Source organism: Triticum aestivum, chromosome 3D (genome assembly GCF_018294505.1).
Source record: "Triticum aestivum cultivar Chinese Spring chromosome 3D, IWGSC CS RefSeq v2.1, whole genome shotgun sequence".
Lineage (NCBI taxonomy): Eukaryota > Viridiplantae > Streptophyta > Magnoliopsida > Poales > Poaceae > Triticum > Triticum aestivum.
The window spans coordinates 40,721,142-40,736,530 of record NC_057802.1 but is presented as its reverse complement, the minus strand read 5'-3'; positions in this window follow the sequence as shown (position 1 = coordinate 40,736,530).

Genomic DNA, 15,389 nt, shown 5'->3' with positions numbered 1-15,389 from the left:
TCATACCAGGTTTACCTGGGCGGAGTGACAAACTTAAAGAGGCAGGCTAACCCGGGGTTTTAGGTGTATACACCAGGCTTCCAAGCCATGGCTTGATAGCCTATTACAAGTGTAGATTCTTTGTTCATTTTGACACCAAAGAATCCCCAAGTAACATTTTGAGCTGTGCTCAGTGGGTGCCTATGTTTGAGTTGTTGTTTTACAACACTCTCTTTGGCCCCGGATTGATTTGGCTTTGAGCCGGTTAAGAGTTGTGACTATGGTTCAGATACGACCAAGCCCCCAAGTGATGTTGTGGCATTGCGCCGATCAAGAGGTGTAGCTATGGTTCGGATACGACCAAGCCCCCAAGTGATGTTTGTATAAAGCTTTGATAAGCTGAATCAAGGGGTAAACCGGACGCCGCTTTATAAACAGAAGCTCCATGTAACCACACATGATGTAAGAAAACAACAGATACCCCGCTTTAGCTGAGGTTCCGGTTTATTATATTGATCATAATATATACATTGTCATAACTATGTACATAAGCAGAGCCTATGGCTCAAGTATAGTAGGGCCGAAGATGAGCGATATTCCACGGCCGGTGGGTCTCCTCCTCCGATTTACGTGAGTCTTTGCGCTCTCGAACATCGATTAGGTAGTATGACCCGTTGTGCAGATTCTTGCTGACCACAAAGGTCCTTCCCAAGGGGGGGATAACTTGTCCATATCCGTCTGATCCTGGATGAGTCGGAGCACCAAATCGCCTTCTTGAAAGGTTCTGGTTCTAACCCGACGGCTGTGATAACGACGCAGATCTTGCTGATAAATCGCCGAACGGGCTGCTGCCATGTCACGCTCCTCATCTAACAGGTCGAGAGCTTCCTGCCGTGCCTTCTCATTGTCAGCTTCGACATATGCTGCTACACGGGGTGAGTCATGACGGATGTCACTAGGAAGAACCGCCTCCGCACCATAAACCATGAAAAAGGCGTGTATCCCGTCGATCTATTGGGTGTGGTATTAATGCTCCATAACACAGAAGGTAACTCCTCAACCCAACAACCCGTCGTCCGTTGCAAAGGAACCATAAGCCGGGGTTTGATGCCTCTCAAGATCTCTTGATTGGCCCTCTCCGCTTGACCATTGGACTGGGGGTGAGCCACTGATGATACGTCAAGCCGGATGTGTTCACGTTGACAGAACTCCTTCATGGCACCCTTTGACAGATTGGTACCATTGTCTGTTATAATGCTGTGTGGAAAGCCAAACCGGAAGATCACCTTTTTGATGAATTGAACCGCCGTAGCTGCATCACACTTACTGACTAGCTCTGCCTCCACCCACTTCGTGAACTTATCAACCGCCACCAAAAGGTGGGTCTTCTTGTCCTTGGATCTCTTAAAGGGTCCAACCATATCCAGCCCCCAAGTTCGCAAACGGCCAAGTAATTGGAATCATCCTCAATTCTTGAGCCGGTACATGAGCCCGTCGTGAGAATTTTTGACATCCATCACACCTTTTGACCAAGTCCTCGGCATCAGCATGAGCTGTTAACCAATAAAAACCGTGACGAAACGCCTTGGCCACCAGCGATTTTGAACCGGCGTGGTGACCACAATCTCCTTCGTGGATCTCACGCAAAATTTCACGGCCTTCTTCAGGGATACACAACGTTGAAACGCCCCTGTCACACTGCAATGATGTAACTCTCCATTGATGATTGTCATGGACTTGGACCGCCGGATTATCTGCCTGGCCGAAGTTTCGTCTTCTGGTAACTCGCCCCGGTTCATATACGCCAAATATGGAACCGTCCAATCCGGAATAACATGAAGAGCCGCCACCAACTGAGCCTCCGGATCAGGAATAGCCAAATCCTCTTCACCAGGGAGCTTGACGGACGGATTATGCAGTACATCCAGGAAGACATTAGGTGGAACTGGTTTACGTTGGGAACCCAAGCGGCTTAAAGCGTCTGCCGCTTCATTCTTCCGCCGGTCCACATGATCCACCTGATAACCTTTGAAGTGACCTGCAACAATATCCACCTCACGACGATATGCTGCCATGAGTGGGTCCTTGGAGTCCCAAGTGCCGGACACTTGTTGAGCCACCAGGTCCGAGTCACCGAAGCACTTAACTCGGCTTAGGTTCATCTCCTTAGCCATCCGAAGACCATGGAGTAAGGCCTCATATTCAGCTGCATTGTTAGTGCAAGGGAACATTAAACGGAGAACATAACAAAACTTATCACCTCATGGGGAAGTTAATACGACTCCAGCCCCCGAGCCCTCCAATTGCCTGGACCCATCAAAATGAATAGTCCAATAAGTATGATCCGGCTTCTCTTCTGGCGCTTGTAGTTCTGTCCAATCATTGATGAAATCCACAAGTGCCTGAGATTTGATCGCCGTTCGGGGTATGTATTTCAACCCGTGAGGCCCAAGCTCGATAGCCCACTTAGCAATCCGGCCAGTTGCTTCCCTGTTCTGGATTATATCCCCCAAAGGAGCAGAGCTGACCACTGTGATGGGATGACCTTGGAAATATTGCTTAAGCTTCCGGCTTGCCATGAAAACTCCATACACCAACTTCTGCCAATGCGGGTACCTCTGCTTGGACTCAATAAGTACCTCACTGATATAGTAAACCGGCCGTTGAACCGGATATTCCTTTCCGGCCTCCTTGCGCTCCACCACAATAGCCACGCTAACAGCCCGGGCGTTAGCTGCCACATATAGCAACAATGGCTCTATGTCAACTGGAGCAACGAGAACCAGCGGATTAGCCAGCTGCCGCTTTAAGTCCTCAAATGCTTCATTAGCGGCGTCACTCCAGATGAAGTTATCCGTTTTCTTTAGCATCTTATACAAAGGGATGGCTTTCTCGCCAAGGCGACTGATAAACCGGCTCAACGCGGCAATCCAGCCTGCCAGGCGTTGAACATCATTGATACACTTCGGTTTGGCCAAAGAGGTGATGGCTTTGATCTTTTCCGGATTAGCTTCAATGCCCCTGTTAGACACCAAAAAGCCCAAGAGCTTGCCTGCCGGTACACCAAAAACACACTTGGCCGGATTAAGCATCATTTTATAAACCCGCAGGTTATCAAAGGTCTCCTTCAAGTCATCTATCACGTCTCCTTCTGTCTAGATTTTACCACAATATCATCCACATAAGCATGAACATTGCGGCCGATCTGATCATGAAGACAATTCTGCACACACCGCTGATAAGTCGCTTGGGCACTCTTGAGCCCAAAGGGCATAGACACATAACAGAAGGCTCCAAAAGGAGTTATAAAGGATGTCTTCTCCTAGTCCTTAACTGCCATTTTTATCTGACGGTAACCAGAATATGCATCTAGAAAGCTCAAACGCTCGCAACCCGCCGTAGCATCAATGATTTGATCAATACGAGGGAGGGCAAAAGGATCTGCTGGACAAGCTTGTTGAGATCTGTGTAGTCCACACACATACGCCAAGTGCCGTTCTTCTTGAGCACCAGCACCGGATTAGCCAACCACTCAGGATGAAACACTTCGATGATAAACCCAGCCGCCAAGAGCCTGGCAACTTCTTCTCCAATAGCCTTGCGTCTTTCTTCATTGAACCGGCGAAGAAATTGCTTGACCGGTTTATACTTGGGATCAACATTGAGAGTGTGCTCAGCGAGTTCTCTCGGTACACCTGGCATGTCAGAAGGCTTCCATGCAAAGATGTCCCGATTCTCACGGATGAACTCGATGAGCGCGCTTTCCTATTTCGGATCCAAGTTAGCGCTGATGCTAAACTGCTTGGATGAATCGCCAGGCATGAAATCAACAAGCTTTGTCTCATCAGCCGATTTATACTTCAGGGTCGGATCATGCTCTGTAGTTGGTTTCTTCAATGAAGTCATATCTGCCGGATCAACATTGTCTTTGTAAAACTTCAACTCTTCTGTTGCACAAACCGACTCAGCATAAGCCGCATCACCTTCTTCACACTCCAAAGCGATCTTGCGGCTCCCATGCACTGTTATAGTTCCCTTGTGACCCGGCATCTTGAGCTGCAGATAGACATAACAAGGCCGTGCCATAAACTTAGCATAAGCTGGCCGTCCAAACAGGGCATGATACGGGCTTTTGATTTTCACCACTTCAAAGGTCAATGTTTCTGATCTCGAGTCATGCTCATCTCCGAAAGCCACCTCCAGAGCTATTTTACCAACAGGATATGCCGATTTACCAGGCACCACACCATGGAACACTGTATTGGACGGTTTAAGATTTTTATCTGTTAACCCCATGCGACGGAAAGTTTCGTAATAAAGGATATTGATACTACTCCCCCATCCATGAGTACCTTAGTGAACTTATAACCTCCCACCTGAGGCGCCACCACCAATGCCAGATGACCCGGATTGTCAACCCGGGGTGGATGATCCTCTCTACTCCACACGATCGGCTGCTCAGACCAGCGCAAGTAACGGGGCACCGCCGGTTCAACGGAGTTTACTGCCCTCTTATGAAGCTTCTGATCGCGCTTGCACAAGCTACTGGTGAAGACATGATACTGCCCACTATTCAACTGCTTTGGGTTGCTCTGATAACCCGACTGCTGCTGTTGCTGCTGATTGCCCTGATGATTATAATCACCTTGGTTGCCCTGATTGCCTTGATTGTTATGTCCACCCTGATTAACCGTGGAAGCCTGAACCGGAATTGCCTCCACCATAACCCGGCCCATGAGATCCGGGGCCTGAACCGCCACCCGGTCCATGATCATACCGAAAGATATCAGAATTTTCGAACTCCTGCATGATATAACAATCCTTCCAGAGGTGCGTGGACGGTGTCTCCTTCGTTCCATGTTTTGGGCAAGGCTGGTTCAATAGATAAGACAGGCGGTCCGGGTTAGGACTTGGCCCTCCACCACGCTGGGGCGGTTTACCCTTACGCCACTGACCCTTATCCTCTGCATTGGTATTAGCCACAAAATCCAGGCTGGCATCCGCCTTACGCTTACCATTATTTCCATGACCCACCGGGTTATGCTGCTGCCCCTTGGTATTGCCGCTCTTCTTTCCCTTCCCTGTCTTGTCATCGTCGGACTCGGGATCCTTGGTACTATCAGAGTCGGCATACTTCACCAGAGCAGCCATGAGAGTCCCCATGTCACTGCAGTGACGCTTGAGCCGTCCCAATTTCAACTTCAGTGGCGTACACCGGCAATTGCCTTCCAATGTCAAAACTACTGTATCAGCGTTGATGTGGTCTGATGAATGCAAGATTTGTGAAACCCGACGCACCCAATGGGTTGTTGATTCTCCTTCCTCATGTACACAGGCAGACAAGTCCACAATCGACATAGGCTGCTTGCACGTGTCTTTGAAATTTTGAATAAACCGGGCTCTCAGCTCGGCCCATGACCCAATGGAGTTAGCTGGCAAGTTTTTCAACCAAGTGCGAGCCGTTCCTTCCAACATCATGGTAAAGTATTTAGCACACGCCGCATCGTCCACATCCAGCATCTCCATTGCCATCTCATAGCTTTCGACCCATGTCTCGGGGGATAAATCGGCGGTGTAATTCGGCACTTTACGCGGGCCTTTGAAATCCTTGGGCAGGCGCATGTTGCGCAACGCTGGGACAAGACACGGTACTCCCAAAGAGCTAGAAGTAACTCCTGGTTCCACAGATGTGGTTGGATGAACCGGACTAAGTTGACAGGCCTCGTGCTGTGCTGCTAACTCGGCCTCTCGACGAGCTCGAGCGCGATCCACCACATCCTGAGCATCACCTCCACCACCCGTCGGGTTATGGCCACGGGGCGGATCACGGTTTCGCGCATTGCTTGACACGGCCGGTTCATCCATATGCCTGTTGTAGCTCCGACTTGGGCGGGGAGTAAAATGGATCCTCTCGCGACTATATGAATAAGCCTGCTGCTGAACCAAAGCTGTCTGAAGAAGCTCCCTAGCCCGTCGCGTCTCGACTGCCACCGGAGACTCGCCTTCAATTGGGAGGGCCGCCAGCCGTGAAGCGGCAGCGACAATGTTGTCCATCGGGTTAGAGTAATGACCCGGTGGCGTTGGGATATGCTGTGTCACAATGTTGTTCTGGTGTGGCGGATCCACCAAACGTGGCTGAACCGGCGCCCCCGCTCTAGGTACCTCCGCCCGGTTTACCACCAGCAGCTTACTGGTCCCCGCTCCTGGGGTATTAAAGAGGTTCCTGGCTTCATAAACTGGCGGCAGGCGAGATTGGTACCTCCTCTTCAGGACATCGTTCGACGCACTCTGATCCAGCATAAGCCGGTAAGCCTGTGCATCCAATGCGGCCCGTTCCGTAGCCATCCTGGTATCCTCAGCTGCCAAGTCGGCTTTGGCCTGGGTGATCTGATCCTTCGCCTTCACGATTTCCGCATTATGTGCATCTTGATCCACTGGGTTAACCTCCACCATCAGCGTTGCCAAAGCGTCAAATAAATCAGATAGAACCTGAGCCGGCGGTCGCACAGGGCCTCCTGCCCCGGCCGCTGTCGCTGCTGTTGTTCCGGAAATCATCGCCGCTGTGGTTGAAGAGTGGAGCACTGGTTGTGTACCGGCCATGAAGATTGCAACCCGGTTTGGCAGATCAAAGGGGTCCGGAATACTGTCGCCATCGAAACAGCCCCCAATCCGGCCATCTTGCAACTGATACAACGACTCGGTCTCTCCGGTCGATGACTCGTCGCCGGAATAAACGATGGTTTCACCACCAGATTCCGATCTATCCTCATATTCCCCTCCGTGGATGACTCCCACGAAGGCACACTTCATGACAGGCTTAACCCGGGCAGATCTCGCATGCTGAGCCGTTTCGACGAGGTCGGTGCAGATGTCTGGCTCAGGGCCCGGTTCGCTGATTTTGCCAATGAAAACGTGTATGCCACCGAAGGGGACCCGGTACCCATACTCGATTGAGCCGGCCTCGGGGCCCTAGCCTGCATCATCGATGTAGAGCTTGCCGCGACGACTCTTGGTCATCTGGCTTACAGCGTAGCCCTTGAGTCCTTCGAAGCTGCCCTCTAAGAACTCAAAACCATCGTGCGATAGCCCCACGGTGGGCGCCAACTGTCGTGGTTTTGTCACGGCAGATGTCCTAAGGAAAGGACTTAGTCGTGGAGCCATCGGGCGGGTTAGCTTAAAGGGGTTAAAGCGGACAAGGGACGCAGAGAGTTTATACTGGTTCGGCCCCTTGCGGTGAAGGTAAAAGCCTAATCCAGTTGTTGTGGAATTGCTAGGGTTTCGATGACCAGGGAGCGAATACGCTTTGCCTGAGTCTCGAGTTGTTGTTTTTTGTTCTGAACCGCCGCCGGGTCGCCCCCTTATATACACGGGTTGACGCCCGTCGGTTTACAGAATCCCGAGTCCGGCTCATAAACGTGTCCAGCTCGGTCTCTGCTCTTTCTATCTTACAACACAAGTTTACATATCCATACCGGTTTATGTCTACAGGCCTTAAACCGGCTTTGGGCCCTGGGCCTTCATAAAGCGTCACCGTCTTTATCTTCATGGGCTTCAGGTGTAGTGGACCGCTATGGGGTTAACCCGGCCTCTCCTGACTGGTTTACGCCCAGTGGTAATATCCCCAACATCAGCTCAATTTCTTCAGTATGTTTGTCTTCATCCTGTTTTATCTTGTGTTTACGCTTTCTGTACTCTGTGCTTGTCTTCAATTCATCATGATGACTATGCTTATGTTCTGTTATGTTTACATCTGAGTACTTATTCCGCTGCAAGTAGTTCTTCGCTTAGGAATTTCCTCACCCTGAAATTCCTCAGTGAAGAATTCATAAAAATCGCCTATTCACCCCCCTCTAGTCGATATAACGCACTTTCAATTGGTATCAGAGCAAGGTACTCCCTTGTTCTGTGTGATTTTGGTTTAATCGACTAGAGTTTTAGTTATGTCGACCGCAGGTATGATCAAGGTCTCTGCTGGGTGTCCTACCTTCGACGGGACGGATTACCCCTACTGGAAGAATAAGATGCGAATGCATCTTGAGGCAATTGATAACGATCTCTGGTATGTTGTGGAAAATGGTGTTCCCTCAGTCACACCTTCTCTGAATGCTGTTGATGTGAAGAGATTCAAGCAACTCGATTCTCAAGCGAAGAACATCATATGTGGCCATCTGAGCAAACGGCAGTATGGAAGAGTGAGTGCTTTGGAAACTGCTAAGCTTATCTGGGATAGGCTGTCCAAAGTCAATGAAGGAGTCTCAACACAGCGTGACTCTCGAGTTGACGTTCTTCGCAATCTCTTCAACCGCTTCAAAAGACTCAAAAATGAAAATGTTCAACAAACCTTCGATCGCCTCACTGACATCTCAAATGAGCTTCAAGCACTTGGTGCCACTGACATCACTGACCATGAGGTGGTGAAGAAATTGCTGAGATCACTTGATTCCTCATTTGATACTCTGGCACTGATGATACAAGAACGTGGAGATTACAAGTCACTTGATCCCGCTGATATCCTCGAGAGGCTAAACACTCATGAGTTCCCGCTTGCTGAGAAGAGAGATCTCTATGGTTCGAGCTATGGCAGATCACGTGCCCTGAAGGCCAAGGCAGTCTCTGAATCTGAAGGTGAAGATTCTGGTAGTAGCCTTGGTGATCCTGAAGAACTGAGCTAGGAGCTAGCACTACTCGTGAAGAAATTCTAGAAGTTCTCAAGACGTGGTTGATACGTCTCCAACGTATCTATAATTTTTGATTGTTCCATGCTATTATATTATCTGTTTTGGATGTTTATGGGCTTTATTATGCACTTTTATATTATTTTTGGGACTAACCTATTAACCCAGAGCCCATTGCCAGTTTTCCCCTTGTTTCAGTGTTTCGCAGAAAAGGAATATCAAACGGAGTCCAAACGGAATGAAACCTTCGGGAAAGTTATTTTTGAAACGGAAGCAATCTAGGGGACTTGGAGTGCACGTCAGGGAATCAACGAGGAAGGCACGAGGCAGGGGGGCGCGCCCACCCCCTGGGCACGCCCTCCAACCTCGTGGGCCCCTCGTGGCTCCCCTGACGTATTTCTTCCTCCTATATATACCAATATACACTAAAACCATCGAAGAACAGAATAGATCGGGAGTTCCGCCGCCGCAAGCCTCTGTAGCCACCAAAAACAAATCGGGACCCTGTTCCGGCACCCTGTCGGAGGGGGGGACCCTCACCGATGGCCATCTTCATCATCCCGACGCTCTCCATGACGAGGAGGGAGTAGTTCACCCTCGGGGCTGAGGGTATGTACCAGTAGCTATGTGTTTGATCTCTCTCTCTCTCGTGTTCTTGATTTGGCACGCTCTTGATGTATCGCAAGCTTTGCTACTATTGTTGGATCTTATGATGTTTCTCCCCCTCTACTCTCTTGTAATGGATTGAGTTTTCCCTTTGAAGTTATCTTATCGGATTGAGTCTTTAAGGATTTGAGAACACTTGATGTATGTCTTGCGTGGGATACCTGTGGTGACAATGGGGTATTCTGTTGATTCACTTGATGTATGTTTTGGTGATCCACTTGCGGGTTCCACCCATGAACCTATGCATAGGGGTTGGCATACGTTTTCATCTTGACTCTCCGGTAGAAACTTTGGGGCACTCTTTGAAGTACTTTGTGTTGGTTTGAATAGATGAATCTGAGATTGTGTGATGCATATCGTATAATCATACCCACGGATACTTGAGGTGACATTGGAGTATCTAGGTGACATTAGGGTTTTGGTTGATGTGTGTCTTAAGGTGTTATTTTACTACGAACTCTAGGGCTGTTTATGACACTTATAGGAATAGCCCAATGGATTGATCGGAAAGAATAACTTTGAGGTGGTTTCGTACCCTACAATAATCTCTTCGTTTGTTCACCGCTATTAGTGACTTTGGAGTGATTCTTTGTTTCATGTTGAGGGATTATTATATGATCCAATTATGTTATTATTGTTGAGAGAACTTGCACTAGCGAAAGTATGAACCCTAGGACTTGTTTCCTAGCATTGCAATACCGTTTACGCTCACTTTTATCATTAGTTACCTTGCTGTTTTTATATTTTCAGATTACAAAAACCTATATCTACCATCCATATTGCACTTGTATCACCATCTCTTCGCCGAACTAGTGCACCTATACAATTTACCATTGTATTGGGTGTGTTGGGGACACAAGAGACTCTTTGTTATTTGGTTGCAGGGTTGTTTGAGATAGACCATCTTCATCCTACACCTCCCACGGATTGATAAACCTTAGGTCATCCACTTGAGGGAAATTTGCTACTGTCCTACAAACCTCTGCACTTGGAGGCCCAACAACGTCTACAAGAAGAAGGTTGTGTAGTAGACATCAAGCAGTTTCTGGCACCGTTGCCGGGGAGGTGAGTGCTTGAAGGTATATCTTTAGATCTTGCAATCGAATCTTTTTGTTTCTTGTTTTAGCACTAGTTTAGTTTATAAAAGAAAACTACAAAAAAAATGGAATTGAGTTTACCTCATACGCTTCATCTTTTTAATATCTTTCGTGAGCATGATGGAAAGGAAAATTGTGCCAAGGTGCTAGAAGAGGAAGTCTATAAAATGTTTGGCACTAAATCTTTGAATGATGAGCATGATTGCAATGTTGTTAGTATGAACTCTTTGAATATCCATGGTACTAATGATGATTGCACTAGTCATGATGAAAATGTTTCCTATAAGCATGTCGATTTCTGTGGAGTGCACAGAGTTTGCAAATACATACCAAAAAGGGAAGATAGATTTTGTAAGAGACACAAGTACTTAGAAACTAAATGGTTGCAAGAGAGGCTAAATGTTAGTGCTGAAAATTTAAAATATCTTAGCCATACTTGTGAAATTTGCAATGAACATGGTCATTTAAATATCAAATGCAAATTGTTTCATGATCGAATCGTGTCCAAAAATTGTGATGACTTGATTTTCCTTGCACATCATAATAAACTTAGTCTGCTTTTGGGTTATGAAGAATTGAAACGTCAAACTAAGTTTATTCCAGAATATAAGCTCGAGAAATTCCTCGATATTGATCTAGAAGAAATTTATATGTATTGTGCAGTGAATTGCATTGAAAATCCTTATATTGCCAATTACATAAAGAAAAGAAAACAAATAGAAGATGAAGAGAATACTAATGAAAGGGAAGATACTTCCCAATATCCTCCTATTATTTCTTATGATGAATCAGGTAACGAGGAGGAGCTTTCTATTCAACCAATCTCATTAATAAGGAGCTCCAAAAAGAGGATTGAACCCACACATGATGTGAAGAAGAAAAAGAAAAGACGGAGGAGCAAAGGTAGAAAGGTATCTCCCCCAAATGGTGTTGCTCCTATTACTCATCGTGATGATGATAATTGCTATACTATTGGTGCTATCCATACTGTTAATGATGAGAGTGATTATGCTTATGATATGAAAAGGCCCAAGCTTGGGGATGCTACGTTTAATGAAAATGATATTTTTAGTCTCCCAAGTTTTGATATGCAAATTTATAATGATGATAGCATGCCTCCTACTTATGATGATGAAAGTGGGTTTGGAAGAGTGTTAAGTTTAGGAAGTAGTGATCCCACTATTTTTGAGGATGTTGAATCTTATTGTGATAATTATGAAAGTGGATTTGGAGAGGTCATGACTTTATTTAGTGATGAATCCACTATTTCGGAAGAGGTTTCAATTGATTATGATCAGAACAAAGTTGCTACTTATGATGATTATTGTGATGACACGTATGCTATAAATAATAAAGATAACCATGAAACTTGTCATCATGATTTTAATTTTCAATTGGATTATGCTTCACATGGTAGTTATTTTGTTGAGTTTGCTCCCACTACTATTCGTGAGAAGAATTTTGCTTATGTGGAGAGTAATAAAATTCCTATGCTTGTAGATCATGAACAGAATGCTTTAGGTGCTGGTTATATTGTTGAACTCATTCGTGATGCTACTGAAAATTATTATGAGGGAGGAACATGTGCTTGTAGGAATTGCAATAATATCAAGTTTCCTCTCTATGTGCTTAAAGTTTTAGAGTTATGCTTGTTTTGCCTTCCTATGCTAGTTGATTATTGTTCCCATAAGTTGTTTGCTCACAAAATCCCTATGCATAGGAAGTGGGTTAGACTTAAATGTGCTAGTCATATTCTTCATGATGCTCTCTTTGCGTTTCAATTCTTATCTTTTATGTGAGCATCATTGAAATTATCATGCCTAGCTAGGGGCGTTAAACGTTAGCGCTTGTTTGGAGGCAACCCAATTTTATTTTTGTTCCTTGCTTTTTCTTCCTGTTTAGGAATAAATAATCCATCTAGCTTCTGTTTAGATGTGGTTTTGTGTTTTAGTTAGTGTTTGTGCCAAGTAGAACCTTTGGGAAGACTTGGGTGAAGTCTTTATGATCCTGCTGTAAAAAACAGAAACTTTAGCGCTCACGAGATTAGCTAAAACATTTTACTGGAGAGTGCTATTTAGTTGATTCTTTTTGCAGATGATTACTAGACAAATTCCTCAGGTCCACCAATTTATTTTAGAATTTTTTGAGTTCCAGAAGTTTGCGTTAGTTACAGATTACTACAGACTGTTCTGTTTTTGACAGATTCTGTTTTTCGTGTGTCGTTTGCTTATTTTGATGAATCTATGGCTAATAAAATAGTTTATAAACCATAGAGAAGTTGGAATACAGTAGGTTTAACACCAATATAAATAAAGAATGAGTTCATTACAGTACCTTCAAGTGATGTTTTGTTTTCTTTCGCTAACGGAGCTTACGAGTTTTCTTTTGAGTTTTGTGTTGTGAAGTTTTCAAGTTTTGGGTAAAGTGTAGCGACCAGACCTCAAACAGTCTGATCTCTGTGCATAAGTGTCATCCCTGGATCGGTAATGCTGACACACACAGTACTTGAAGGATTTATAACAGAGTAGCAATCACACACTTATAACATCGAATGTCTCAAAAGAGAACTTATTACAATAAATATGACTTAAGGCCATCCAAAACGATAACAACGGAAGGCTTGGAAGATAAAGTGAGTCCATCAACTCCAACGGCATCACTGAGTGAAAGACCACGACCTAAGGCTCCTTACTCGTCGTCTGAAAAGTCTGCAACATGATAAGTTGCAGCCCGAAAACGGGTCAGCACATGGAATATGCTGGCAATGTAACACAAAAGGATAATGAACAGAATAATGCTATCACTACATGCATATATGGCTGGTGGAGGCTGTAGGGTTAATATGTTTTTGCAAAAAGCCAATTTTTGCCTACTGCAAGGAATAAGTTTTATTAAACTACAAAGTTTGTTGAAAAATATTGAGAAGGTAAACCCCCTCTCAATCCCAATTAGAAGTATTCATTAACAACCTATCAAATTAATTAAGTAGTGATGAGATCAACATGATAATCCAAGAACCAGATACTCAAGATGTCCATAACCAGGGACACGGCTAACCATGATTAGTTTGTACACTCTGCAGAGGTTTGCGCACTTTTCCCCACTCGATCTTCTCCGTTTGATTTCTCGCACTACATGATGTTTGAGAAACGGATGACCGAGACATAGTCTTTCAGAAGCGTTAGCACCTTACGATGGGTAGACCATACCACCTACATCCCCTACATCTGCTAGCCTACCACTGTAAGAGTTCACACGACTTAATCAACTATGCTAGAGCCCATAATAGCTTGTGGCTGCACACGGAAGTTTCTAGTATGAATAATCTCTTGATCCCTTTGAGCCTGAGTGGCAGTCCATAGGAGAATCACACGGTACCCCGGGATTTCCAAAAATACAGGCAATCACTGGAAAATCCCCAGGTGCCTCAATCCATCCAAATGTGTATTCAAGTTGCCACCTTAAGTTGAACCATTAATTAGCAATCTCACATCTGTCATGAATACTCTCAAACCCAATCCACGTCTATGAGCATAGCATAGCAGTATAAGCATAACGTAGAAGTAACACCCATGGTTTGAATGCAGGGCAATAGGTTCCTACCTCATCAACTACTTCCCAATACCCACATGTTATCAATCCTACTCATGCAAAGTTTGAGGGTGAAACTAATGCATAAAAACTGGGTATGAAAGGGATATGATCAAAGTGTTACTTGCCTTGCTGATGATCCGCGAAACCTAGAGACTCGTAGTAGCACGCTTCGCACTCCGGGAATTCTATCGCAAACAACAGTAGCATACATAAGCAATCAAGCAAAGACGCACGGGCAAAACTCAAATAATAAGAATTGACCAGAAAGTTCAACTTAAGAACTCCGGTTTGCAAAAAGAATCAAATCAAACGAAGCAACGAAACTCAAACTGCGAAAGAAACAAGATTTGTTTACTAATCTGAACTAAAGTCAAATTTTACAGTACCAAAATCTTGTTCAAGTTGGTTAAACAGAAAGAGGGTTTCGAGACGAAGATCTAGGCGCTTGAATCGCCTGATTCCGATAAACGAGCGAAAAGATAAACTAAAACGAAAATCGGATCAGAAATCGCGATCGAAAATAATCGCGGAAAATCCGAGAAAAAGAAAAACTGATGAACAGGCTAACGAATAAACGTTCGGTGTCTGCGGTTAAACGGTGAAAACCGTTCGTTAAAACGAACGTAAAACGGGCGTTCGCTAAATAACTAAACCGAAAATAAACCGAACCGGATCTATATAAAAAAACGGATCTAGGGTTTCGAAAAAAAACCAAAACGGTTTTCTCACGAAAACCGGGGCGACTACCTCGGGTCCGGCGGGGTCCGGCGAGACGGCGCGGCGGCTCCGGCGAGGCAGCGCGGGCGGCGGGTGGCGGCGGCGGCGTCGGTGGCGGTGCTGCGCGCGAGGCTAGGCGGCGGGTCGGGCCGGGGCGGCGCTGGTTTGGGCTGCAGTGGGCTCGGCCGGCGCGGCTTATAAAGCCCCCCCGGGCGGAGTCCCGCTCGGGTACGGCCCGGAGTCGGTTTGACTTTTTTTTAAATCCGACATGCAGAAATAGAAAAGAAATACTAAACGGACTCCAAAAATTCCGAAATAAATTTTCCCCGTCCTCTAAAAATAGGTCGGACAAGGTGAACATTTATTTGGGCCTAAAATGAAATTTTGAAAAACGCATATTTTTTCCTAATTCAAATAAAATAGCGACAAAACTCCGAATAAAATCCAATATTTGATTTTAATATTTTTCCTCCAATATTTCATTTATTTTGGAGCAGTCATATTATCTCCTCTCATATATTTGAATACGAAATATTTTCGGAGAGAAAAATAATTAAAACAAATAATCCTCGTTTCAATATTTGATAAAATTCAAATATGAAAACAGGGAATCCCCAACTCTCTCCGAGGTCCTTGAGTTGCTTAGGATTTCGAGGATCGT